The sequence below is a fragment of the Triplophysa rosa genome, linkage group LG2, assembly GCF_024868665.1.
Source record: "Triplophysa rosa linkage group LG2, Trosa_1v2, whole genome shotgun sequence".
Lineage (NCBI taxonomy): Eukaryota > Metazoa > Chordata > Actinopteri > Cypriniformes > Nemacheilidae > Triplophysa > Triplophysa rosa.
Genome location: NC_079891.1, coordinates 17,732,761 through 17,760,102, shown reverse-complemented (window position 1 = coordinate 17,760,102; position 27,342 = coordinate 17,732,761). Strand labels below are relative to the sequence as shown.

At 44.4% G+C, this 27,342-nt stretch overlaps 1 protein-coding gene across 3 annotated transcripts in view; it reads left to right on the top strand.

Annotated features, from left to right (window-relative positions):
• Positions 1 to 27,342, top strand: part of cfap299 (cilia and flagella associated protein 299) — a 75,328-nt gene that overhangs the window by 40,295 nt on the left and 7,691 nt on the right. The gene's annotated exons all lie outside the window — the stretch shown is intronic.

Here is a 27,342-nt window from a genome sequence, read left to right as displayed (position 1 = left end):
AAGACCTGAAACGCCCCTTCCCGGCACATTTCACGTCAAACAAAGTTCTGTCACCCTCGAGGTTGAGACAGCTGGAGGATGCGTCGGTGTCCCCCAGGTGGAGTATGCCGCCGCGGTGCACTCGTGCCCGTAGGTGGCGGCCACTTGGGAGGGCTCGACCTAGACTCCCGTCCAAAGCATGTGGTGTCTCGGCATCTCTGGTGTCGAGAGCTTACATTGCGGCGGACCAAGCCGCCTCCTCTCTCCACACTCCAGGGCGTTGAGAGAGCTCCACGAGGGTAAGACCGACCCAGCGCTTATGCAGGAACTCCGCGCCGCCACCGACCTCGCTCTACGGGCGACCAAGGTGACCACGCGGGCCCTGGGTCGGACGATGTCCACACTTGTGGTCCATGAGAAACTCCTCTGGCCTATACTTGCGCAGATGAGTAACGCTGAGAATGTCCGCTTTCTCGACGTACCCGTCTCGCAAGGGGGGGCTGGTTGGTGTTACTGTCGAGCCGCAGCGGCCCCGCTCACCCCCCGCCCACGGGGGGGCGCGAGACCCGCACGCGGCCTCCCCGGAGGGTTCTCGACAGTAAGAAGCAGTCCTCCGTGCCGCAACTCGGCCACCTCGGCCGTCGAGTCCCGTGCACCGTCTGCTTCCCAGCAGCCCTGGTCCTCTTCAACGCCCTCCAGCTCTGGGCAGGTGCCCCCCTGGAGGAGACAGCGAAGAGAAGACCATCGCCCATCAGCAGCCGCGGGGCAGCGGCCGTCATGGGAACACCTCAGGGGAATCGAGGCTACCATTGGGCCCGACCCCAGCCACATCGCTGGGAAGTCGGATAGGGACGGATCCTGCCGCGTCCCTCCATCTGCTGGCCCCCTCCGGGGGGCTGGCGCCCACTTACTCTCAAAAAGGAGAGTTTCCTCTCTCTCTGGGTTACCTCAGCCGCTCTCACCCTCTGCACGACGGTGAACGCAGACTCGACGTTGCGTCATGGCAAAGCGCAATGTCGAATATAAACACCAGCCCTCAGCACTCTCAGTCAGACAGTGCGTTGAGCTGCGCAGTCGCCAGGCAGGAAGAATGGCAGAGCCGATCTCCTCCCCGGGGGGCCTCCCCCGGCAAGGAATCCGTACTGCTAGCCATCGAACCACCCTCCGCAGGGGCGATGAAGCAGATCAAACCTCTAGTGCCCCTGTCACAGTTCTGGGAGCCTGCCCAGACTGTCAGGCTGGCTGAGGAAGACTATCCGTCTCGGCTACGCGATTCAGTTCGCTTCACGTCCGCCCAAGTTCCGGGACGTCCTTTTACCTCAATCAGAGGTACTTCGTGCAATCCCGTACTTCGGGCGGAGGTCGCCTCCCTTCTGGTGAAGGGAGCGATCGAGCCCGTCCCACCGGCCGAGGTGTTCAGCGGGTTTTACAGCCCGTACTTCATTGTCTCCAAGAAAGGCGGAGGGTTGTGCCCTATCTTGGATCTGCGTGTTCTGAACAGGCACCTACACAAGCTGCCTTTCAGGATGGTCACGCAGAAGCGCATCCTGGCATCCATCAGGCGTCAGGACTGGTTCATGGCAATCGACCTAGGACGCGTACTTCATGTCTCGATCCTCCCTCGACATCGGCCGTTCTGACGGTTCGCGTTCGAGGGACGGGCATATCAGTACAGGGTCCTCCACTTCGGTCTGTCCCTGTCTCCACGAGTCTTTACGAAGGTCGTGGAAGTCGCCCTCCTTCCCCATTGGGAAGGAGGTGTGCGGGTACTAACTATCTCGACGACTGGCTCAAGGTGGGCACACTCTCGAGATCTGTGGTGTACACACAGGGACCTGGTGCTCCGGCACCTAGATCGGTGGGGCTACAGGTCAACTGAGAAAAGAGAAGCTCTCCCCGCAGAGCATCCTCTTTCTCGGTATGGAACTCGACTCTGTCCTCACGAGCGGCCCCGCTCACCCCCAGGGGGGGGGCGCGAGGAGCGCGCCCGGTCAGTGTTGAACTGCCTGAGATCAGACAGTCAGCGGTCCCCCTGTAACAAGAGGCTCCTGGGATTCATGGCATCCTCGGCGGGGGTGGCCCCCCCTCGGGTCGGTGCACATACAACCGCTCCAACACTGGCTGCAGAGTCAAGCTCCTTGGAGAGCGTGGCACACCGGCAGCAGGCGTTGGTCACACGCTTTTCTGCCAACACACCCTAACCCCCTGGTCTCCATGACCTTCTTGCGGACAGGGGTCCCCTTTGGGATACCTCCCTGCAAGGTTGGGGTGCCGTGTGCAACGGGCAAGCAGTGTCGGGGCAGTGGACGGGGCCCCGCCTGCGTTGGCATTCAACTGCCTAGAGTTGTTGGTTGTGCTACTTGCATTGAGGGACTACCTCTCGTGCAAGGAAGCACGTGCTGCTCCGGTCGGACAGCACAGCTGCTGTGGCGTTTTCTTCACTCACAGCAGCTAACATGACTCGCCCGACGCCTCCTCCTCTCGAGTCAGCAGGTGATCAGCTCCCTGCGAGCCACACACATCCCAGGAGTCCTGAACCAGACAGCCGATGTGCTCTCTCGTCAGTTGACGCCTCGCGGAGAGTGGCTGCTCCCTCCCCGCGCAGCCGGCTCAATTGGGGGCAGTTTGGCCAGGCACAGGTGGTCCTGTTGCCTCCCCGGACTCCTCCCATTGTCCGCTTTGGTACACCCTGTCCGAGGTACCCTCGGCACGGATGCCCTTGCGCACAGCTGGCCGCGGGACAAGCGGAAGTACGCTTCCCCCCAGTGAGCCTCATTGCACAGGGCCTGTGCAAGGCCAGGGAAGAGGAGCATCAAGTGGTACTAGTTACGTCCCTTCGGCCTAACCAGGACTTGGTTCTCGGAGCTGAGGCTCTGACAACAACTCCCCCCCTGGCCGCTCCCCCTGGCGGACAGCTTCCCTGGGGGAAGGGGCACGTTACGGCATCCCAGGCAAAACCTGGTCTCCATGTAAGTGGACGGGATGAGGAGATCCTGAGTGACCCACCCCCGGTCCGGTTGGGACGTCACTCAGGCTAGGGCTTCGGCCACTGGACGGCTATACGCCCATAGGTGGCGCCTCTTCTCGTCCTGGTGCTCTTCTCGGCGAGAAGACCCGCGGAGTTGCTCGGTCGGGTACGGGCTGTCCCATCCTCAAGAGAGACGGGGGAGTAACCTCTTCCCCTCCACACTGGATGTATGTAGCCGCTACGGCCGCTCATCATGACCCAAGTGCTGGGTAGCCTCTGGGACAGCACGACCTGGTCATTAGGTTCCTAAGGGGCGCGAGAGGGTGACCACCTTACCCACACTCCGTACCCTCTTGCGACCTAGGTGGCGGGCCTCAAGAGGCCCCGCCCCCTTCGAGCCTCTCGGGGTTGCCGCTCTTTCTCAGTCTTGATAAAGACGGCTTTCCGCATGGCGCTCACCTCCAAGAGGGTTAGGGGATCTACAAGCACTCTCCGTGTCCACAGATTGCCTAGAACTCGGGGCCGGGATTCTCACGTCATCTTGAGACCCCGCCCCGGCTATGTGCCCAAGGTTCCCACTACTCTCCCGAGAGACCAGGTGGTGAACATGCAGGCGCTCTCCACCGGGGAGGAAGACCCAACCTATCCGTGTTGTGCCCAGTACGTGCACGGCGCCTCTACTTGGACCGCACGCAGAGCCCTTAAGCTCTGAGCAGCTCTTTGTCTGTTTCGGGGGTCAGCAGAAGGGAGGGCTGTCTCCAAACAGAGGCTGGCGCACTGGATCGTGGATGCACTCGTTAGGGCATACCGATCTCATTTCGCCCCTGCCCGTTGGGGGTGAGGACACCCCTCGTGGGCACTGGCTCAGGGCGCCTCTCTGGCAGACATCTGCAGAGCTGCGGGTTGGGCTATGCCTAACAACTCCGTGAGGTTCTAATACCTACACGCGGAACCGGTGTCAGCCCGCATCCTGGCAAGGTGTGGGACCGGCAGCCGGAAGGGCATACGCCTGCGGAAGCCCTTCCCCCTCCGGGGGGAGCAGTGGCAATCCCGCCTCACTTCTTTCCCCTCGGGTAAAGAACTGGCATTCCATCCATCACTAAGCACCCTTCCAGGGGACAGGCTGGGCAGAACAGCCCTGCCCCTTTAGGCCGGGGAACAGTTGAGTTATCTCCCACATAGCTCTAACCGGACCTAGTGCTCCAGACGTGGTAACCCCCCCCTCCGTGGGCTGTTCCGTCTGATGTATCCTCATGAATGGTTCCCACCTTGGCAACCCATGACCTCCCCAGGTGGACTCCCACCTTGCGGTTAACTCCTGCAGTCCGCACATTCCTCCCATGAGTTCTCCCCTGATGGTGAGACCATGTGGTGTCTCCACTAATTCCTCCCTATGGTAGGTAGTGGCCTCTGCAGCGTTTTCCCCCCAGCGGGAATAATGCTTACCCAGTGGCCCGTACGGTGCCGGGCGGCTTCTCGCCATTTAGAGAATTAGGCCTCCGCCCGTGACGGCCGGCGTTAGGGCGCTTCCCAACTTTTGTGGAAAGCTCTGGGTCCCCCTTCCTCTCACTGGAAGGTCATAATTTCGCGTTAGCGTGTTCGTCTGACTCGCCCAGGCCAGTCAACGTCGCTCCGCAGAGATTGTGACGCGGCTCAGTGCTGTGGCGTTTTCCATAGGAACCCCATTCTGTCGGTTCGACACAACGTCGAGAGACCGACAGAAAGGGAACGTCTTGGTTACGGATGTAACCTCGGTTCCCTGATGGAGGGAACGAGACGTTGTGTCCCTCATGCCACAACACTGGCCGCCCACCCCAGCGGTCGGGGGAGGATGCTTTAGGCTCCTCAGACCAAAGGTGAATGAATGAGCACGCCGGCTTCCCTCTTATACCCGGACATCCGGGGAGGAGCCCGGCATGCAAATTTCATTCGCCAATTTTCATTGGCCTTTTCTAAATACTCAGAAGATGATAGGTTCTCAAGACAAACCCCATTCTGTTGGTTCGACACAACGTCTCGTTCCCTCCATCAGGGAACCGAGGTTACATCCGTAACCAAGACGTTTTGTTCCCTACCTGCCTTCGTCTGTGTTTCTGTGGGTGATCCCGGTACAGTAATATTTTGTTTGCTGCTGAGGTATTTGACATTGGTTGAGAATGTTTTGAGAAAACATTGAAGACTCTTCCTCATCATGCATCAGAAAAACTGCTTTGGGGTCACATGGTCAAATTTGAGGGAGCGTCTTACTAGATTTCCAGGCCAATGCAAACAGTGTCATGTTTGTACACCTATTTCCCCAGAGAATGAAAAAAAAGGGCTGCAAGACTTTAATCAGAATCTTTAAACAGCCAAGCCTTTGATAACAGCCCACGGGTACATTTATCTTACTTCTCTAAATGGTGTAATGGCTTATGTCATCCACTTTGATCCTACTTTTGGAACATTATGTTGGAGTGGTGCTGAAGATAACAACAGCCATCCTGTGTTGTGCTGCAAGCTGGCTCAAAATATTCCTGAAAGAGAAAGACGTCAATCCTTGACATCTCATTCAGCCGGTGTGAGAATTTTTTTGTCTTTTTTTTGTGCTTTTTTCAACCTCTTGACCCTCCTGCCTAAAGAGGTGCAGGGATACAGTAAAGTCCTGCAAAGTGGTTGGGCAATAATATTTGTCTTGGAGAGGCTTATAGCGATGAGGCCAAGAACAGCAAAAGGTCTCTTGACAGGTGTCATGGATGAGAGTTCTTAGAATAACACATTGCAGAGTTTTGCACCAAAGTAGCAAGGGTGAAACTTGAGAGTTTACAATGCAAAACAGCTAAAATTCTACTTACTTTGACATAAAGGATCAACAATACAACATAAGGATCATTTATCATGAGTGAAATGTATCGCAAATATTTAAACTTGCAAAACCTTTTAACTTTTAAAACTGTTTTAATAGCATAATCTACTAAATTATACATTGGAAATCAGAGGGACACATGACTTTTTGTCCTAATTTGAAGCTATGTGTTACAGCAGCTCTTTAAACATTCTTTGTGTGTTTGATCTTGCTTAAAGTGCCACGAAACACTAAACAACATTATTTAGATGTTAACAGAGTTGGTTGAGTTGCACATAATAGAAAAAAATGTTAGCAACTGTAAGTTATTACAGTAGAGAATACTAGTTAATTCCTTTAATTCGCTGTTTTTGCCTTCGGGTTTAAAATCCTCATCTGGCCAACGTCAAAGGATGTGACATGGCAATGTACAATAGTACATTGATGATGAGTCGGTGTCTCATAATTATTCATGAGACTGTGTTGTCTTTTCCAATGAGAAGGCATTTCTCCTAATTATTCATGACAGCGCCTGGTGTGTTTCTATCTGACCCTTCAGAGAGAGACGTTCATGGCACATGATAATAGGCTGATGGATAAATGAAGAAAAAGCAGAACACTTACCAGGAGTTGCACAAATACATATTCCAATAATTACAGTATATATAAAAGTATATTTTTATGTGAAATACACTACATGTGGTATATATGTGGGGCAAGGGCTTCTCCACTGAAAGTGATAAATACATGACAGTTGTTGAAATTGTGGCGCACAGAAACAGGCGCGATCGAATAGTCATTTGGAGCTCTCGGTGGGCCGGAGCTCATGTGGACCAGTACAGCTCAAACAATCGGGGGGGACTTCCGACACTGACGAAAGGGGGTTTCCCGACCAGTGGAATGTGATGGCAAACAAACGGTTGGCAACCCTGCGTCAAATGCTAGTCTCCTCATTAGAGCACCTGTCTCCCATGCCGCGGACCGATCGCCGGTTTGAAGCCTGCTCGTCATGGATGCGAGCAAGGCCGGAACAGTAGCAAACTGTTTTACTCGGGAAAGCTTTTAGAAATGGAGACAAGTGGACTTTTGGACTCGCTCATGAAGGCAGTCTGTGTCAGGAATGTGGTAACCTGACCTTAGGACTTGTCCATGTCTTCAAATGCGATAACGTTAACTGTCATATTTGAACTAGAACAGTTATACTTGCATTTAGTTAAAAATAAATACTCATATTACATTTAGTGGTTTCTGTAATAACGCTGTGGCTTGAAAGTATGATTCGTGTAATGACCATAGACTGTATAAAACAGGTAATGAGTCACTAATATATTTTAAGATATGGATTCGGATCACTTTCTCTCATGCACCGCCCACTCCCCAACTCTTCTTCTCACAGCGTTCACGCCCATTTTAGTTGCATTTTTCAAAACGATATTGAGGTAGACTGTAGCTGAAAAGGGGGGGTTTCATGACCCTTTAAACAGTGTAATCCATAAGTTAATTGTTTAAAGGAGCCATTCTTTTGCTGTTTCTGAAGCTTTGATTATGTTTTTTGGGTGTTTGGATGTTCATGTTTATAGTTTAAAAAAACGCTTTATATTTCACATATTTCAAGTCTATTGTTCACCACTGTCCCTCTTCTAACAAAGCGGCTGGATTTCTTCCGGTCTATATAAAATCCCTCCTTCCGAAACGCTCTGATTGGTAAAGCTGACCAGGTCTGTCGTGATTGTTTTTTTCCTACTATGGCGAGGGAAATGACACCGGACCGATTGGCTCAGACCGGTTATATTAATTAACACTAATAACAAAAGCGTTAGTTTTGCCTTTTTATATTGGACCTAAGTTGGATAATAAAACAAGCAGATTGACTAGGAGACATTTGCAAGCAGGACTTCAAAGGACGTTTCATAGAAGTGTTTTAGAGGTATGCGCACAAGCGAATTCTGTTAAAGACAATATCTCGCTTGGGATTGAACTTTGAGCTTCATCATTTTGCAGATATTGTTTATGCTCTAACACAGTGGTCACCAACCCTGCTCCTGGAGATCGACAGTCCTGAAGATTTCAGCTTTAACCCCAATCAAACACACCTGAATTATCTAAACAAGGTGTTCAGGTTTGCTTGATAATTACAGAAAGGTGTGCTGAAGCAGGGTTGGAGCTGCAGTCTGCAGGACGGTCGATCTCCAGGAACAGGGTTGGTGACCACTGCTCTAACAGCAACATTACACACTGACTAAAGTTTTAAAATTGGCATCACGGGGAATGGCTGCTTTAAGCAACAAATAAATAGTTTGTAGCTATACCTTTACTCACCCTCAAAAATTCAATGTATTGTTAATCACGCTATTGTCAGGTATAATGAATGATGGCTAAAGCTTTAAAACTTAAACATTAATGCAAAATGACATCATAAAACTATCGTAACAGTGGTCAACAATCTAAGTTGGCAGATGCCATGTGAGGCTTTGTGTGAGAAACATGCCAAAATTTAAGCAATTATTTACTGATCTGCTACGCGGGTTCAATACAAATTATTCATACTAGTTTTGTGAACTGTATAAAAGTTCAGAGCCAGTTCAAAATAATTATTCAATTGAGACTTCGCGATTTCCATGAACTTGCCAAAAATTCAAGATGTCATGACGATCTGTAAATAATGACTTTTTTTATTTTGGTCCATTTTACACTAAACTATTCCCCTAAACACATAAAAGGTGAATATTGTACACCGTGAAAGATTCCTGCTGTTTTAACACATGGGAGGAGATCATGAGAGAGCTACATTTATTGGACAGGACAGGGGTTAGCAGCAACTTCCTGTTTAGCACATGATCGGCACATGGAAGCTTGTGATATTTACATTGGAGAAGTTCACAATCCTCTGGAGGGATGCGTGCTGAAGCCGAAACAGAGGATTTTTTCTTTTTGCTTTGTTGTGTACAGCTGCTACTTATTCAGATTGATTCCAGGGCTGAATCAAGACAGACTGAAAAAACACTGAGATTGCAAGCGGCAATTCATCTTAATTGGGTGTAAAACAACTTTCGAATAACAGTTGTTAGAAGGTTACAGTTTTTAAATGCAGTCAACCTATGACGCTTTAAGAAACCATTATGAAGCAGATGAACAGAATCAATACTGAAGTGTCATCATACTGAAGCTTGTAGTAACATTAAAGGTAACCTATACAATTTTTTACACTAAATAAATCAGGTTAAAACTATGTAATTCGGGCAAGTCCCAGAAGCACAATGTGTACATCTTGTCTAAATGTTACAAAAACAAATCAATATTTATTTGTTTTTAAAATCAGTCAACATGGGGGAAATCCTTATATACATCCTGACAAATTTCATATGATCAGTTAATAGGGAGACAAAAATGAATTGACTATTTAAACTATTTAAATTGATTGAGTAATATGTTGTAAACAAACAACATATTGTTTTGTTTATTTAAAAATGTATTGATATATTGTTGATATAACTGTGAACAAACTGAACCTTGTACAATGTTAAAGTGTGATTCAGTAGGCTTCGTCTCTCTACATCAAGTGAATTGAAATTTTTTACATACTGCAAAAATGCAGAATTCAGGAAATATGTTTAAAATATGTATAAAAAGTAGTTATTAGTAGTACAGCTGAGTTGAAGCTTTACACTTTATAGTTTGTCTTTTCAGTGGGTGGTGGTGGTGGTGGTAAAACTCGGTTGTGGTTGTTGAGGTTTAGCCTGGTTTACGGCCTATCAAGATATTCATGCGTTTATATCTTCAATATCTGTGTACTACAGTAAGCTCATTCTGCCAGATGGCTCACTATCATTGGTAAAGTATTTATTTATGTTTAAATTAAGTGATTTCCACTCTGAGAAGTTCTCTGAGCTTTCCTGTAGCTCAGTGGTTAGAGCATGGCGCTAGCAACGCTAAGGTCATGGGTTCGATCCCAGGGGATTGCACATACTCAGATACAATGTATAGTATAATGCAATGTAAGTCGCTTTGGATAGAAGTGTCTGCCAAATGCGCAAATGCAAATGAGAAACAAGCCAAGCGGAATGAAGTCATGGATTCAGTCTTAAATATAGGGCAAACTTGTCTTCCTTCTTAAGCCTATCATGCTTTTCAAAGGTCTAATCATAACCTTGTCTCACTCCTGTTTATTTTCGTCTTCCTAACCTTTAATTACAAAGCTAAGAATCAATCTGTAACAAGTCTTTCATTTGTTAAATTGTTTTTGACCGCTGAAATTATTATCTGTATTTAGCCTCCAATAAAACAGTACCACATTTGCAAACACTTATGCAGACAAATACGTTTTATTTTATTTTCTGCGAGTCACTTGCTGATGGTTTAAGAGTTAGATGTTGCATGTTAGATAATTGATCAAATTACTGTCTGCTTATTTTAGAAAAGTGTTGTATGTTGATGCAAAAATGATTGTCTGTATAGCCTCTTTTTAGCTCTTAAGGACTTTACCTGCCTTATACTGTACTTGTTAAAATTTCATTTTTTGTAAAATCTCAAAAATTATGTTATCACATTTTTTGTTTTTTATTAATATAAAAAGCGTTTTCAGTTTTATATCTAATGTTAAACCTAAATACACTGTTAGTTGTTTTGGAATAAAAGCGTCTGTCAAGTTAATGACTCACTCTGAACAAACATTAACACATTTATGAAGTGACAAATGTGTAGCTATTACTACTTGTTTTCATAGCTGTGGGGTAGGCAGCATGTCCATTGTGTATATATTTGTTCTTTAAGAAAGCTTATCTATTCTGCTCTTTCACTGATATGAAAGCACACACAAGTTGTATGCAGTAGTAAGACTACTGTTAAATACATGCAAACAAGTCTTTCAGAGCATGTGTTTGAACAGCGTGTTTGTGTGCATATTATGCCACACAAGTAGATATGGCCATTAGTCATCAAGAGCCGCCCTGCCAGCATTCACACTGTCATGCCACTTGCTCTGTCACACCAAGTAAATATAAATAGCTCCCGTAACCACATGCAGTCCAGTGATAGTAACCCCATGCTTAACTGAATGCGTTTTAGCTTTATGACAAACCATAAAGGCCTTTACAGACGGGCAGCAAACACACTGAAGAAAATCTAATTTTAGAGTGTGATAAAGTCATGCTTTCTAAATGCTTTTGCTACATTCATTCCCAAGCACTTTCAATGGATATTTCTTTTCTTTCCCTACCGCAGCAGTTGGTACAGTCTGCTTGTTTGAGGGTGATTTGTTATCTTTATTTTGAAATGCAATTTACGTTATTTACAGGAAAAATTATACAGGGTAACAGGAACCACTTCACTTGGACATCAACAAGTCTTAAGAAACTTCTACTGAGAAGAAGAGTCTGATCTGACTAATCGCAAATTCTAAAAACAAACATTGTCTGTATGACAAAGTAAAACATCCTTGAGGTAACATTACGTTCATGTCAGGTTTAAACTGTTGGATTTGTAGTTTAAGAAAAACAATTGAAATAAATCTATAATGAGGTCAGAAATTCAGAAAGATTTTTCATTTTGTATATGGTGGAAAGGGGGCTGCAGAAACATTCCAAAGAAAGTAGCATCTAATAATTAGAAATTCATGTGAATTCAGGTGAAGTGTGAGATCAGTATATTTGAGGATTTAACAGGAATTCTTAGAACCAAAGGCTAAGAGGAACAGAACAAAGAATAAACAAGTTGTGTTGGACAAAAATCTGTTTAAAGGGACAGTTCAACCAAAAATGAAGATTCTGTCATCATTAACTCACCCTAAGATTGTTTCAAACCCGTATAAATTTCTGTTCTGCTGAACACAAAGGAAGATATTTGGAAGAATGTCAGTAATCTAAAAGATCTCTTCCCTCATTTACTGCCATAGTAGGGAAAAATACTATGGGAGTCAATGGGGAATGAGATCTCTGATGACAGAATTTTCATCTTTTGGGATAACTGTTCGTTTAAATAAATTGCTAATAAACAAGGTAATGGGAACAAAAGAAGGACGAAAAGCAGTTATGCAGATACAGTTACTAGATATTACGCCAGTTGGACTAGTACAGAAAGATGATTTACATGATTTACAATAATAAATCGAAATGGGCAATTCCAGCATTATGGATGTGACATTTTGAGTCAAATCCTGAAATATAAATTCTCAGAGAATGGATTTATTGCCGGTATATTGATATTAAACCCAGATGATAGAGTCCAGACATCAGAGCAATATCAGTCTGTGCATGGTTTTAAATAAGGGAAAAAATTATGTTATGGGTGTTACAAAATAGGATGCACAATTTTTAAAATAGGATTTCTGTGTATGAAAATGTACAAACCAAAATAAATCATTATGAAAAAGGGATGGCTCATAAAATAGTTGCTGTATTTTAATCCATATGGACCGTTATGGATGTGACAATTCACTGACCTGACTATGGAAAACGTCTTGGTTACGGATGTAACCTCAGTTCCCTGATGGAGGGAACGAGACGTTGTGTCGAACCGACAGATGGGGTTCGTCTTGAGAACCTATCAACTTCTGACTAGTTTAGAAAGGCCAATGAAATTGGCGAATGAAATTTGCATGCCGGACTCCACCCCGGATATCTGGGTATAAAGGGGAGACGGCGTGCTGCATTCATTCACCTTTGGGCTGAGGAGCCTGAGACCTCTCTCGACTGCTGCAGTGGGCAGCACGTGTTGTGGCATGAAGGACACAATGTCTCGTTCCCTCCATCAGGGAACTGAGGTTACATCCGTAACCAAGACGTTCCCTTTCTGTCGGTCTCTCGAAGTCATGTCGAACCGACAGATGGGGTTCCTATGGAAAACGCCACGGCGCTGTGCCTTGTCACAATCTCTAGCGAAGCAACGGTGACTGGCCTGGGTGTGTCAGACGTGAGAGCTACAGCAAAATTGTAACCTACCAGTGGATAGGTAGGGGGTCCCAGAGCTTTTTGAAAAGGTGGGAAGCCCCTGCCTTCGGCCCTCACAGGCGGCGGCCTTGTTTCTCTAACAGCGAGAAGCCGCCCGGTACCGTAAGGCCACTGGGTATGCGCTACTTCCTCAAATGGGGGACGCACTACAGAGACCACTTCCTACCGTAGGGAGGAGTTTAGTGGAGATACCAACATGGTCTCGCCGTTTAGGGGAGAACTCATGGGAGGAATGTGTGGACTGAAGGAGTTTACCGCAAGGTGGAGGTCAACCTAGGGAAGGTCATGGGTTGCCAAGGTGGGAACCAATCATGAGGATACATCAGACGGAACCGCCCTGCTGGGGGGTTACTACGTCTGAAGCACTAGGTCCGGTTAGAGCTATGCGTAGATAACTCAGCTGGTACCCGGCCTAAGGGGGCAGGGCTGCTCTGCCCAGCCCGCCTGCAGGAGGTGCTTAGTGATGGATGGAATGCCTGTTCTTCACCCAGTGGGGGAAGAAGGGAGGCGAAAATAGTACGCTGACACACCTAAGAGGGGGGAAGGTGCTTTTGCAGGAGTACGCCCTACCGGCAGCCGGTCTTACCTGATGCCCTGCAAGACTCGAGCTGACACCGGTTTTATGCGGAGGCTGTAGAAAATCGCGAAGGTGTTGGGCATAGCACGTTCCCGATCGAGCAACTCCACGGGTCTTCTCTTCGAGAAGAGCACCAGGACGAGAAGAGGCGCCACTTATAGGCATATAGCCACCTAGTGGCTGTGGCCCTAGCCTGAGTGATGGTCTCAACCACCGCAGGGGGTAGGCCACTCAGGATCTCCTTGTCCCGTCCAGGGGCCAGACATGGAGGTTCCTAGATGTCTGGCCTGGGATGCCATAACGTGCCCTTCCCCTGGGAAAGCAGGTCCTTCGTCAGGGGAATCGGCCAGGGGGAAGGTGTCGTCAAGAACATTAGCTCCGAGAACCAAGTCCAGTTGGGCCAGTACAGCACAACTAGTAGCACTTGATGCTCCTCTTCCCTGACCTTACACAGGACCTGTGCAATGAAGCTCACTGGGGGGAGGAGTACTTCCGCTTGTCCCGCGGCCAGCTGTGCGCTACAGCATCCATGCCGAGGGGGGCCTGGACAGGGAGTACCATAGCGGGCAATAGGTGGTGTCCAGGGAGGCGAACAGGTCTACCTGAGCCTGCCTGTACTCCACCGAAATGAGCGGGGGTGGAGTCGCCACTCTCCGCGAGGCGTCAACTGACGAGAGAGCAAGTAGGCTGTCTGGTTCAGGTCGCCTGGGATATGTGTGGCTCACAGGGAGCGGATCACCTGCTGACTCCACAGGAGGAGATGTCGGGCAAGTCGTGTTAACTGCCGTGAGCGAATGCCACCCTGGTGGTTGATATATAAGCTACGGCAGTTGTGCTGTCCGACTGGATCAGCACATGCTTGTCCTGCACGAGAGGTTGTAGCCTCTTCAGTGCAAGTAGCACAGCTAACAACTCTAGACAGTTGATATGCCAGCGCAGGTGGGGGCCCATCCATCGCCCCGACACTGCGTGCCCGTTGCACACGGCACCCCAACCCTACAGGGAGGCATCTGTCCTACCAAGATGCGCCTTGAAACCTGCCCGAGAGGGACCCCTGTCTGTAGAAAGGTCATTGAAGACCATGGGGTTAGGGTGCATCGGCAAAGAGGCGTGTTAACCATATGCCTGCTGCCTGTGTGCCACGCTCTCCAGGGAACTCGACTCTGTTCATGGAGACAGAGTTGAGTTCCATACCGAGAAAGAGGATGCTCTGCACAGGGGAGAGCTTGCTCTTTTCTGGGTTGATCTGTAGTCCTAATCGATCTAGGTGCCGGAGCACTAGGTCCCTGTGTGTACACAACAGATCTCGCGAGTGTGCCAAGATGAGCCAGTCATCGAGATAGTTTAGTACCCGCACACCTCTCTCCCTGAGCCATGAACCAATCTTGACCTTTGATAGACGCCAGGATGCGCTTCTGCATGAGCAGAACGGCAGCTTGAGTAGGTGCCTGTTCAGGTTACGCAGATCTAGCTTTTTGGGGACTATGAAGTACGGGCTGTAAAACCCGTTGAACATCTCGGCTAGAGGGACGAGCACAATCGCTTCCTTCGCCAGAGGGGTGGCGACCTCAGCCCGAAGCACGGGAGCATCCTTGCCTCTGACTGAGGTTAAGAGGAAACCCCGAAACGTGGGCGGGCGTCTGGCAAGTTGGATTGTGTAGCTGAGACGTATCGTATCCCGTAGCCACCGTGATGGTTTGGGAAGCTCTTGTCAGGCTCCCAGGGACCAAGACAGGGGGGCTAGGGGTACGATCTGCTTCATCGACCTCCCGGGGAGTGGTTCGATGGCTGGCAGTGGAGATCCCTCGTCGCGGGGAAGCCCCCGGGGAGGAGATCGGCTCTGCTGACTTACCTGCCTGGCTATGATGTAGCGCAAAGCACCGTCGACTGAGAGTGCTGAGGGCTGCTGATTATCCTCGACATTGGGTCTCGCCATGACGCAACGTCGAGTTGCCGAACACCTTTGTGTAGAGGGTGAGAGCGGCTGTGATTAACATCCAGAGAGAGAGGAAACTCTTTTTGTAAGCAGTGGGCTGTTGGGACGGAGCAGGAACCGTCCTGGATCGATCGACCAGCGATGGAATGGCTGGGGTCAGGCCCGATGGTATTCTCGATCTCCCTGGGGTCTTCCCATGAGGGCTGCTTCTGCCATGACTGCTGACAAGGTGGTGGTCTCCTCTTCGACATCTTCTTCCGGGGGCCGCCTGAGTGGGGGGTGCCGGAGCCGGAGGGCGTCGAAGAGGACCAGGGCTGCTGGGAAGCAGACGGTGCACGGGATCTCAAAGGCCGAAGGGAGGCTAAGTCGCGGCGGGGGAGGATATGCTTGATAGCCTCTGTCTGCTTCTTTACTGTCGAGAACTGCCACTCGACAGTATCACCGAACAGCGGACTTTCTCGGCATCACTCATCTGTGCAAGGTTCAGCCAGAGGTGTCTCTCCTGGACCACAAGTGTGGACATCGCCCGACCCAGGGCCCTCGTGGTCAACTTGGTCGCCCGTAGAGCGAGGTCAGTGGCGGTGCGGAGTTCCTGCATAAGCGCTGGGTCGGTTTTACCCACGTGGAGCTCTCTCAATGCCTTGGCCTGCAGCCTGCGGCTCTCTCAATGCCTTGGCCTCAATGCCAATAGCCATAGCGTGGAGAGAGGAGGCAGCTTGGCCCTCAGCAGTGTAAGCTCTCGACACCAGAGATGCCGAAAACCTACATGCTTTGGACGGGAGTGTAGGTCGAGCCCCCCAAGTGGCCGCCGTCTGCGGGCACAAGTGCACCGCGATGGCACACTCCACCTGGGGGACATCGACGTATCCTCTAGCTGCCCCACCATCGACGGAAGAAAGGGCGACGGAACTAGTTTGACGTGCACACGCTGAAAAGGGGCGTTCCAGGAGTTCCTCATGCACTTCCGGGAAACATGGCACTGGGGGCAGACGCGGCTTGGAGCCACGCTCAAACCCGAGGTACCATGTATCCAGCCGTGAGCGTTGGGAGAGGCAGTGCGATGCACTGCAACCCAATGCCCACGGCAGCCCGGGAAAGCATGGCTGACATTTCAACGTCCGCTTCTTCCTGGGCTCAACCCCCCGAGGGAGGGAGCTCCGAGGAATCGGAGTCAGATGCCAGTAAGTCACCCTCCGATGCTGCAAGGGACATATCATGATCACGCACCGTTTCCGAATACGTGGTTGAGGAACAAGACGGTGGGACCATCTCTTGGGGAATGGTCAGACGAGCGAGATGAGGTGTGAACGGTCCGCGAGCCAGTGACTGATGGATTAACGCTCACAATAATCCTCATATCACCCTCGCTGCTCGCCATAGCGGACGGCAGGGCCGTAGCCACTGCTGTCACGGAACAGGAAGCAGACAAGGTGGTGGCTGAGTCCCGAGGGAACACAGCCACCCGTGAATGCAACGTTTGAATCGTCATCCGCCCGCAGTGCAGGCAGGACGTATCCACAAAGGCTGCCCCAGCGTGCTGGAAACCCAACACTTGAGGCAGACATTGTGTCCGTCCCCCTCCTCGATGAGTGTGTTGCACCCACGAGAACAGCGGGACATGCCACGCTGGAGAAATTAGCTCTTTTAGAGAAAAAACTCGAACACTTCTGGAACTGCTGAGACGCCCAGGGGAAGTCGCTGCAGGAAGGGACAGTCCGCTGCACCACGTCGTAAGATTCCAGCAGTAATTCAGCGTAGAGTTTGAAGTCTCGAAGTCGATCATGTGTGAAGGCTCCGAAGAACAAAAGGTGAATGAATGCAGCACGCCGTCTCCCCTTTATACCCGGATATCCGGGGGCGGAGTCCGGCATGCAAATTTCATTCGCCAATTTCATTGGCCTTTTCTAAACCAATCAGAAGTTGATAGGTTCTCAAGACGAACCCCATCTGTCGTTTCGACACAACGTCGAGAGACCGACAGAAAGGGAACTATGCTTTAAAAACACAAAAAAGCTATAAAAACTTTGACACCTCACATGGGTATTTAAACCACCAAATATTGACAACTGACCTCAGTATGGTGAAAACCTTTGGAAAAAAACTAGATTTTTTCCATCTTACTGTTGACATTTGTATGGAATTGCCTAAATTTGTTTCATCACTTTGAAGTTTTCAAAGGAAGTGTTGATAATAAAGAGACAAGAGGTGACATATTTTAGATATTATTACAGACATTTTTTTGTTTTGTTTTGTTTAGTTTTTATCTCTTATCAGATCTTTGTCTTATCAAGACATTTTGACATAATAGGTAATGGTCCTTGACATAAGAGGAGTATATGTTATTTTTTCCACAACTTGTTGAGATCAGAGAGATATAAACATTTTAGAGAGGAAATTACACATTGCACTCCACCCAGCGCTTTGAAGTCATGCATCATTTGTTTTTAAATATTTTTTTCTTTCTCTCTTTTTTCTTTTTTCTATCTATCTATTTAATTATATACTGCTTATACCCCAGCACAGCACAGACAACTGAAAAATGATTTTCCTGAAGATTTCCATACACTCTCCCTCTGGCCATAGTCTGCGATCACCATAATCACACAGGGTTTACACCATGCCATAGCTTGTAATAATCTTTGTTCACAGCCAAATTACTTGACCACTCTGAATACATTCCCTGACATTCCCCAAATGAATCCCTCAGGCCCAAATGGGCAGATGAAAAGCATTCCTTAACCTCCAACAGTACAGTAAATATCACAACACCCAACCCCATTTCATCACTATTGTGTCATTTACGGTCAAGAACATCAAAGATGAGTTTACCCATGTTGGATAAACTTGCGTGTGGCTTTTCAAACCAGCTCGACGACCACAAAAATGACACTTGGCGAATGTGGGCATACAGTTATGCACGATTAAGCAGGACAGTAATTAAGTTAACAAGGACACCTTGTTACTAAAACTTACCTATAATGTATTTTTAAGGGTTACATTAAAATTAAAATAATATTATTTAAGCCATCCGCATGAATTGACACTCTGTTCATCAAAATACATTCAAAAATGAAGTATAAAATAATGTTTTTTAAAGCTATTATTTTCCTTTCTTGACCTTTTTCCCTTAAACTTAGTTAAAGCCAAGTATCTCGTAGAATCTACACAAATGCTCCAGTGGGTGTTCTCCAGCAGCCTGTTAAAATGTGGGAATTAGAGGACTATGTTAAACCCTTTACACAGCGCTGTAGCGAAAGGCTGAAACGAAGCATTTTCCAAGAAAAAGAATGAGAAATAATTGCTTCTCTAGGGTTTTTGTGTGTGTTCTTACAGAGGCAGAGCAAGACAACACCCTGCTACCCTTCATTCTATTTCTCCTTTCTCTTCCTCTACTAGAATAAAATCAGCCTGCACCTGTGCAGGCTTTTTTAACACCTCCTGTGGCATTTCATAATCACACATCCCTCTGGTCAAAGTGTCAGAGAACTGTCTTGAGCTGAGATATGAGGGTTTTTTTTCCAGACTATTTTGTGATGAACCAGAAGAATGTTTGAGCGACTTGATTCTTCTGATAGTCTATCAGTCTGTCCCTCTCCTTAGTGTTTACTATTGTGACCAACAACAACATGCAAAACCACCAGGATTCAGCCAATGCACTGAAATAAGCCCTCAGCATCATTCCAACGGAGTCGAGAATACTTTTTCAATCGTCTGCAGGGCAGCAGAGAAGACCAGCCAGACGACAGAATTCTAGCGTTCACAAAGCAGGAATGTTATCACGATGCATTTGAGACTGGCCCTCCTAATTACAGGAGGATAAGTTTGGTTGGGCCAGAGGCACTGTGTAATTACTATGATTGCGATGCCTTAAACCTTAGTCTATCCTGGCCTGCAGTTTCTTTTGAAGAATGAGGCCCAGAAAAGACACACTGTGAAGTATATTAAATGTGTCGCTTGTATTGTTAAAGACGACGTAGGCTGAGCAAGTTATGAAATTATGAAATTATGAAATTAATGACCATTGACCGGTGGTGATTGACGGTTGCCCCCATGAAGACACTGAGCCTTGTAAGCTACATTATTTTGTAGCAGCGTTTGACAAATGAATTACACAGTGAGACTTGCATCTTGGATATGTTCCAGCTTCATATAAATCTTTAAAATATATAGATAGAGTGTTGCTGAATGCTGAAATCATCTCATGACAAGTTACTGTCAGTTTCAGCAAACGGTATATTCAGCTGTCTGGCTGTTATAGCATTTGTGACCCTGGACCACAAAATCAGTCACGAGTCACACGGGTATATTTGTAGCAATAGCTACCTTGTGTGGGTCAAAATTATCGATTTTTCTTTTATGCCAAAAATCAATAGGATATTAAGCAAAGATCATGTTCCATGAAAATATTTTTTACCGTAAGTATATCAAAACTTTATTTTTGTGGGTGGATGCAGCAAAATTGTAGACAAAAATGGCCGGAAATGCGCTTACAAACTTCACTCGCTGCTGCCCGCTCTTTAGGAATTACCCACTTAAGTTGGTATCGCTTAGAATCTCCTCTTTCGGGTTCATCTACTCTACACGAGATCATTTCAGCGGTAAGCCAATAGAGAGCATTACAACAAACCTGTTTCTTTTTAGCAACGCCCTGCTACAGCGCCTCTGATGGACAACTTTAAAGGTGATTTTCTCAAGATTTCGATTTTTTTGCACCCTCAGATTCCAGATTATCAAATAGTTGTATCTCCACCAAACATTGTCCCATCCTAACAAACCAAACATCAATGGAAAGCTTATCTATTCAGCTTTCAGATGATGTATAAATCTCAACATCAGGTTTATGGTCCAGGGTCACATTTCACCGCCTACTGTTATTTTACAAAAAGCCATTCTCCGTTCATCTCTCTCTCTATCATATATAAATAAACAGTTTCAACTTTACAAATTAAATACTGAACTAAGGGGAAAATATATTTTTTTCACATTGTTTTTCTCTGCTCTTGATTTAACACATTTTTGTAAACAACAGGAAGGGAGTGCATTCCAAAACGTGGTTGATTGTGGCCACCTTTTATGTCCGACTGAAGGTTGATTTTTACACTAAATGTCCTGCTACATAGGCGGAGAACAGATGGCCACTGTGTGTGGTTTTAAAAACATTACGATTTACTAACCTGACTCATTTATCATTCCACTCCATTCATAGAAATCTTGAGGTCAGTTGCATCCGAATTTCCATGAGTTCTTTGATCCAACAGTAGTGGAAACCTTGTAATATGGTACTAGGTTAAAACCATAGCAACTGCCCTGCAGATGTCCAAGACAAAAGATTTATACTGATCTTCAAACTCAGCTGCGGTTTAACAGAAATGAATTGTTAAGAACGTTCAATAAAGATCTGTTAACTCCAACACACAAAACACTGAAATACTTAGAATCTTAGAATTCAGCGTCATCCTCTAAAAACTGAAGAGGGAGGTTATAATCCAACATAATCTTGATAAAAGCCACTTGATAAATCCCAGCGCTACAGCTGGACATACACACCTGAACCAGCAATGACACGTTGTGTGTAAGTTTCCATTTTGGAAGAATAAATATGGAGAACGTTTCTTCCCATGAAAGCAACATTCTCTGCCGTCACATCTGATTAATCGACAAAAAATGTTATTCCTTGTTAGTTATTCTCTTATAAATTACCTATAAAGTGTTAAATGGTTACCTCAAGTCTTGCTGTATTTATATTAGGTAGGTGTAGAAGAGTGATTGGTTATTTGCTAATTAAGTAAACTATTGAATGTTTGGTTCATGAAATCCAGTTTTTTAAAAATTCTGGTTTTGCCATGTAGTGTATATAAGCATTCCGTTGTCAGTGTTTGAGGTTTAGCATTTTTGCATGCAATCAGTCACCTCTGGTTCACCTCCACTTTGCTTTGCTTCATGCGCTTTTGCAGGTGGTGGCCTTCAGTAACAAAGACAGGCTTTACAAACAATATTGTTTTCCTCTCTAGCCAAAAGAGAATTCTACATTAGTGTGCAAAGAAGATATTCCAGGTTCACACAAGAAAGCTGCCTGATTCTGGCAGATTTTCAGTACCTTTGCAAAGCAGGCTGTTATAATCGGGGAACTTTTGTGATTTAATGCACAAAGCAAACTGAAAAATGTAATGTATAGTTTCTTCAAAATCAAAGATCAGGAACAGCACACAAATCATGCAACTATTGCACTGAATCGTGTGAGAATGCATTTATAGTTACACTATGTATTTAATTTTACAACCTTGATTTTATCATACGCATTAAAATTAAGTTGCAACAATCCTGCAGAATTGTGTTGCATTAGCTTGTTTTAATTTATTTAAATGAACAAGAAACAACAACTATGTTCCCATTGTGTGACAATGTGCACATGGCCTTCCTCTCAAAAAAGTAAATTTTCACGTCTGCGATTTATACTACCCAACAAGTGTAAGAAGCATAAAATGTTGACTTAGGAAAACTAAAGTGTCTGATAAAATTGATGAGCACTTAATCCATAAATGTACTGTAAGTTTTTGGAAAGGTTTCTCACAGATTCACGGCTATCCTGATTTTGCCAAGTGATTGATGTCCTTAGAACAAAATCATTTTGACCCTGGGACAACATTTAAATCAACCAATCAGATTTCAGAAATAAGTTTACAGTTTATTTGAAGTTTAATCTTCCAACAAGGATTAGGTGCTTCTAGACCATTGTTTTTCACTTTTTCATTTCCCTCTGATTTTAGGGGTAAGTTATGGTTAGGGTTGGGGTTTGGTGTGGGTTTAGGATTTATTTATAAAAATGTTGCCCTGAGGACATCAACCACTTGGCGAAATCAGGTCGAGCCAGATTCACAAATATGGAAGTCTCTAACGTCCCTGAGGGCCATACAGCTCTGCACATGTTTCAGATAAACTTACATTTTCCCAAAAGTGACTTGGAAGCCAAAAGAATGTGGAAAAGGTTGCAGAAGTAGCACTGCTGGGGAAGCTGTCTGTGTGTAGTCACAATGGTGTAGAAAATCTCAAAAGAGACTTAAACTCAAGTGATTTGTGTGCTGCCACTTTTGTTGACCCCAAGTGCTCAGTTTTTGAAGCTGTAATTCTCAACATAACGTATGTGTGTCCTTAATTTAGGACACTTTTCCTTTCACAGTGGATACGCTGCTTTACAGACCTCTGAACTTGCTCAATTTAAAACATTGTCCACCTGTTACACAGCCACGTGCATCCTGCAAAATATGTTTGTTTTCGCATATTATTATTTTAGATGAAATACAGCCGCGTAAAAAAATTAAGAGACCATTTTTATTTATAGGTATGTGTTTAGGTAAAACGATCATTTTTGTTTCATTCTGTGAACTACTAACAACATTTCTCCCAAATTTCAAATAAAATTATTGTTTCTTTTTGCATTTATTTGCAGAAAAGGAAAACTGGAGAAACAGGTCAAAATAACAGAAAAGATGCTCTGTATTTTTTCAGACCTCAAATACTGCAAATAAAACAAGTTCATATTTACTTTTAAGCAATACAACAATAATATTTGTACATGTGTTTAGGAAACGTAGAAAAAAAATTTATGTGATTTTTTCCATTGTCACCCTGCTGTTGGATGACATTATGTCACTCCTGAGGCAGACACTGGACTTGAATGGAAAAAAATACATTTAGAAATGCTGATTAAATGAACATGGTCTCTTGAATTTTTCTGCGGCTGTAAAATCAAATTAATCATTGGATTTGTTTAAATATTGTGATAGAGTGTTGTTATGTGTTATCTTGTAACCAGGTGTGTTGTATTGTATACTGCTGCAATCTATACATTGAGACCTCATACTGATACTCACACAGTATAGAACTTTTGGCATTTTGTTGCTCCCCAAATTGTCAATTGCTGTATCAAAAACAATCCTGCTTGAGACTTTTTCCAAATGAAAATGATAACAGAAAAGAATTTTTGCACTTAATAACACTCAGAATCACTGGGTCAACATTTACTATTGTGATGTGGTTTAGTAGAGCAGGGGCCGGATTCACAAAACATTCTTAAGAAGAAAATTCTTCTTAACTGCCATGTTTTTTCTTACATTCTAATTTAAGAAAAAAGTTATGAATGTTACGTATTCCCGAAAAAAAAACCTTCTTAAGACAGTTCTTAAAAATGTTCTCAAGATTGATCTTAGGAAAGAATCCAAATTCTCGAAGCAAAAGCGGTCTTAAATATCACCTTAAAATTACAACAGCCTCACGGTTGTCTTAAATCTCAAAAGGTAAGATGTTTAATACATACAGTATATTTGGTTGTTTCACGTGACGTGTATTGTTTTGAGCCAGAATCATAATTTTGACGTTTACTTGCCATTAAGGAATATTTATTTTGATATAATAATGATAAGGTCTAGCTCCCTCACTTTAGCTTTCATTATTAAACACGGAGTGCTTTTTACATTATTCTGGGACAAAGTGACTCGAAACAGAGAGGGTCACAAGTATTAAGCCGTAGTAAAACACAAAAAGTATTATAATAAGTATATTTTTTAACGCTTGCTAACATATTAGCTAACATGCGATCGTAAATGGCTATACAAGAATGCGATGTGCTTGTTACACACATAACATTTATTGTATAGATAAACATATGCAGTTACCACACGAGCAAGCGAGTGTAATCATGTTATTTTATTCTTACGACAAAAATTAAGATGTTCTTAAGAAAATATTTGAGAACATTTTAAGAAATGTTTGAGAATCGCACTTACAAAAAATCTTACGAACTTCCTATAATTTATCTTAAGAACAATCTTATATTTTGTCTTAAGAACAGTTTCGTGAATCCGGCCCCAGATTCTTAAAGGAACAGGTTGCCCAAAAATGAATATCAACTCATAATTTACTCATACTTCAGTAGCCTATATCAGAAGATAAAATTAAGTTTCACTTAATACAAGTGTAAGCCACCTGTTTAGTCCAAGACAACCTTTCTACTTAGCTTTTTGAATGCTTCACTTCCTGCAGTCTTGGCACGGTGTTCACAGTTGTCAAGCCCCATCTCCAAGACCCTCAAATTGGAACACCAGCTCACTTCTGAGTGTTTGGTGGATGGCTCAGAGGACACCTGCTCGAGCTCTGTTTATTTTCTTGCACAAACACCCAAGGCCTATGTTTATGATTGGAAAAACCGAGCACATGAGTAAACATTTGCTTAAATCCCATCTCCCTTATAAACAGTCTTATTTTTTCCTTTCCTGCTTTTCTATTTTTTAGGCATTTTTGAAGTACATTCTTTTTTTTCTCTCAGCTCGACACAACCCTATTTCTGTATTTCCCAAAACTCCTGTCATAGTTCCACCACCACCTGCTTTGAATTTGCTCTCCCACGGTAACAGGTCTTGATTACTTTCTTTTCTTTCTTTGTCTCAAATTATTCTCTTGAATATATTTCAAACTATTTTTAAAAGTCATGTGATCTTTCAGAGCTCAGAAATTCTCAAGTAAATCCAGATTTGAATGTCCAGCTGCCAAAGCGAGCAACCAGCCTTGCTGTATGGTTAAGTCGTACATTTTTGTTCCATGTGCCAGGACATCTGTCTTTTGACACACCCTGTGATTATGAGAACAGGGAAGCAGCATCTTTTGATTATTTTTAATCGGATTGCATGTATTTTCACAGAAACTCAAGTCTGTCAAAAACATTAAAAACATTTTTACGTTTTGTCTGCCAGATTTGATACATTTGCTGTAGTGAGCCTGCGGTTGTGTCAGTGTTGAGATAATGGCCACAGACTGTGAGGGTTTTAACATACATCACACATACATATTTACATGTGTTCTGTTATCCAAATACATTTTCAGAAAGAAGCTATGGCATCATCCCTATAGACCAATTTGTATCATTCTTATTATTATTAGCCTATTTGTCATTATATGAACTAAATTAAACTGTATTATATGAACTATAACTAAATATCAAACCAAGTGAATTTGTTTATAAGAAATTGCATCCAACCAAGTGAATTTATTTTGTTGATTTATTAGATTTTAAATTAAACCAATTAAAATATCACAAAAAAACAATGATAATGTCCATAGTTAATGTGATAAACTACACCTGTGTGTGCTTTGCTAGGACACCTGTGTGAGGGCAACTGACTACAACCCTTAAAAATAAAAGTCTTTCTAGATTTAAAAGAAAAGCAATTTGGAATAAAAATTTGAGGTAAAGCTTTTTATATGTAAGCTTCTTTCTTACTAAAAAAGGGGAGAAAGATGTGCGTCATGGTGCCAGTCCAAAGACCGTTTGTTTGAAGTTCTGTGACCCTGAAGAACACTTTCAGGCCTCTTAGTTAGTGAGTTTTCTAAAGGCCAAATACAGATCTGGACAATCCCAACAGAAGCAGAACACCTCAGCACATCTGGACTCACCACCGCATCTATTACACAAGCCTCACCATATGAAGTCACTTCCAAGTCAAATAAGCAACCCCCTATCTCACCTCCCCCCTCAAGGAACACCTAAAGAGGGACAAGGGTAAGCTTGCCAAAAAAAAGTACTCCGACCTCAAGCATTCCTCTCATCCAGGTCATGTTTTCATTACCCCGACAAATTTACACAGTTGTTAGTGATGGCCTGGGATTCCTCCTAAAGCACGGCCCACCAATAATAAACAGAGACCAGCTGACACCCTTAGACACCTGCAAGGCTCCCTGACAGTGCAGGATTGTTCCCATGCAGGCCAGAGAGGCCCTGCTTTCCTCTATAAGTGTTATCCATCTCAGAGAATGCCACTGTAACGCCCTAACGCACACGTCGGACCCATGAAATGCATGCGTCAATGGGAAATCCTACCAGAGGAAACACCCTCATCAGCCATGCAGACCTGTGCCATTCAGACATTTTTTTTTGTTACATTCATGTACCTATTCGATTGTGTTATGCAAGTCTTTTGACACTGCCTGTCTAAACTTTTCAGATGTTATGGTTTTATCTTTTGGTTGATTTTGAGCTGATTTTGGTTTTTAAAATGAACATCAGAAGAGACGGAGAATCAGATTATTACTTTTATTTAGTCTTTGTGCAGTATATATTTTTAGGGGGGCACACACAATTGGCATTGACTGCATTCATCACAATAAACTATTTCACTCTTTTACTGTGCTAAGGGTAGCAAAATTATCACAAAATTATTTTTCAGTTGATCAATAACCAGAGCTGGAAATAGGGGGAATGTGGGGTTATTCGTGGTGTTCATGGATTTGCATCTTTTTCCATGATATAACCTTCAAGTGGCATAAACCTGCATCTGTAGTTTAAAAATATATAATATGTCCCCAACTAAAGTCCCCCAAGTGAATCTTGACCATTTCCAGCATTGTCAATAACTAGAAAAAATATATAATTTGGTTTTATACTGCAAATAGTGCACTGTGTAAAACATTCTGTAAAATAACATTTTTTTATTTAAATTTGCAGTCTTTTTCTGTAATTTTACGGTTTTGACAGGTCAAAATATGTGAAAATCTGTAAAAAAAATTGTAAATTCTAAGTTTATTTAGACAGTATACGTGAAGGTTTTTTTTACAATAATTACTTACTTTAGTTAGGGCTAAATGAAGATTTTAATGAGAGTTTTTTGTAAAAACAGAACTTTTTATCATGTTTTTTATTATTTTATCATGTTTTTATTGTGTTAGTTAGCTGTATTTTTATCAGTTAATCAAAACAACCCAACTGCAAAGTGATTGATATTACTGTAATTGGAATACACAATAAGAAACATGATTATTGAATTTCTTTCTTTAAAAATGGAGTTATCTGTTTTTGCAAATGAATTCACTTCATCTTTCATCTTCATCTTTCAATAGGTGTACATTCATCTAAAATTGCTGTACAAGTTTCTAAATAAATGTACAAATAAATATTTATATAAGGTCACATATACTATTTTGTTTATTTTTTAAAGGTTTTTGAACAAAAAAATATACCGTATTTGTGGAAAGCAGTCCATAAATAATGTTTGCTCTTGAGGCTGGTTCGACATCAGATACAAGAGGCAGCCCAGCAGCAACAGGGGAAACTTCTTGAGAGGACAACAC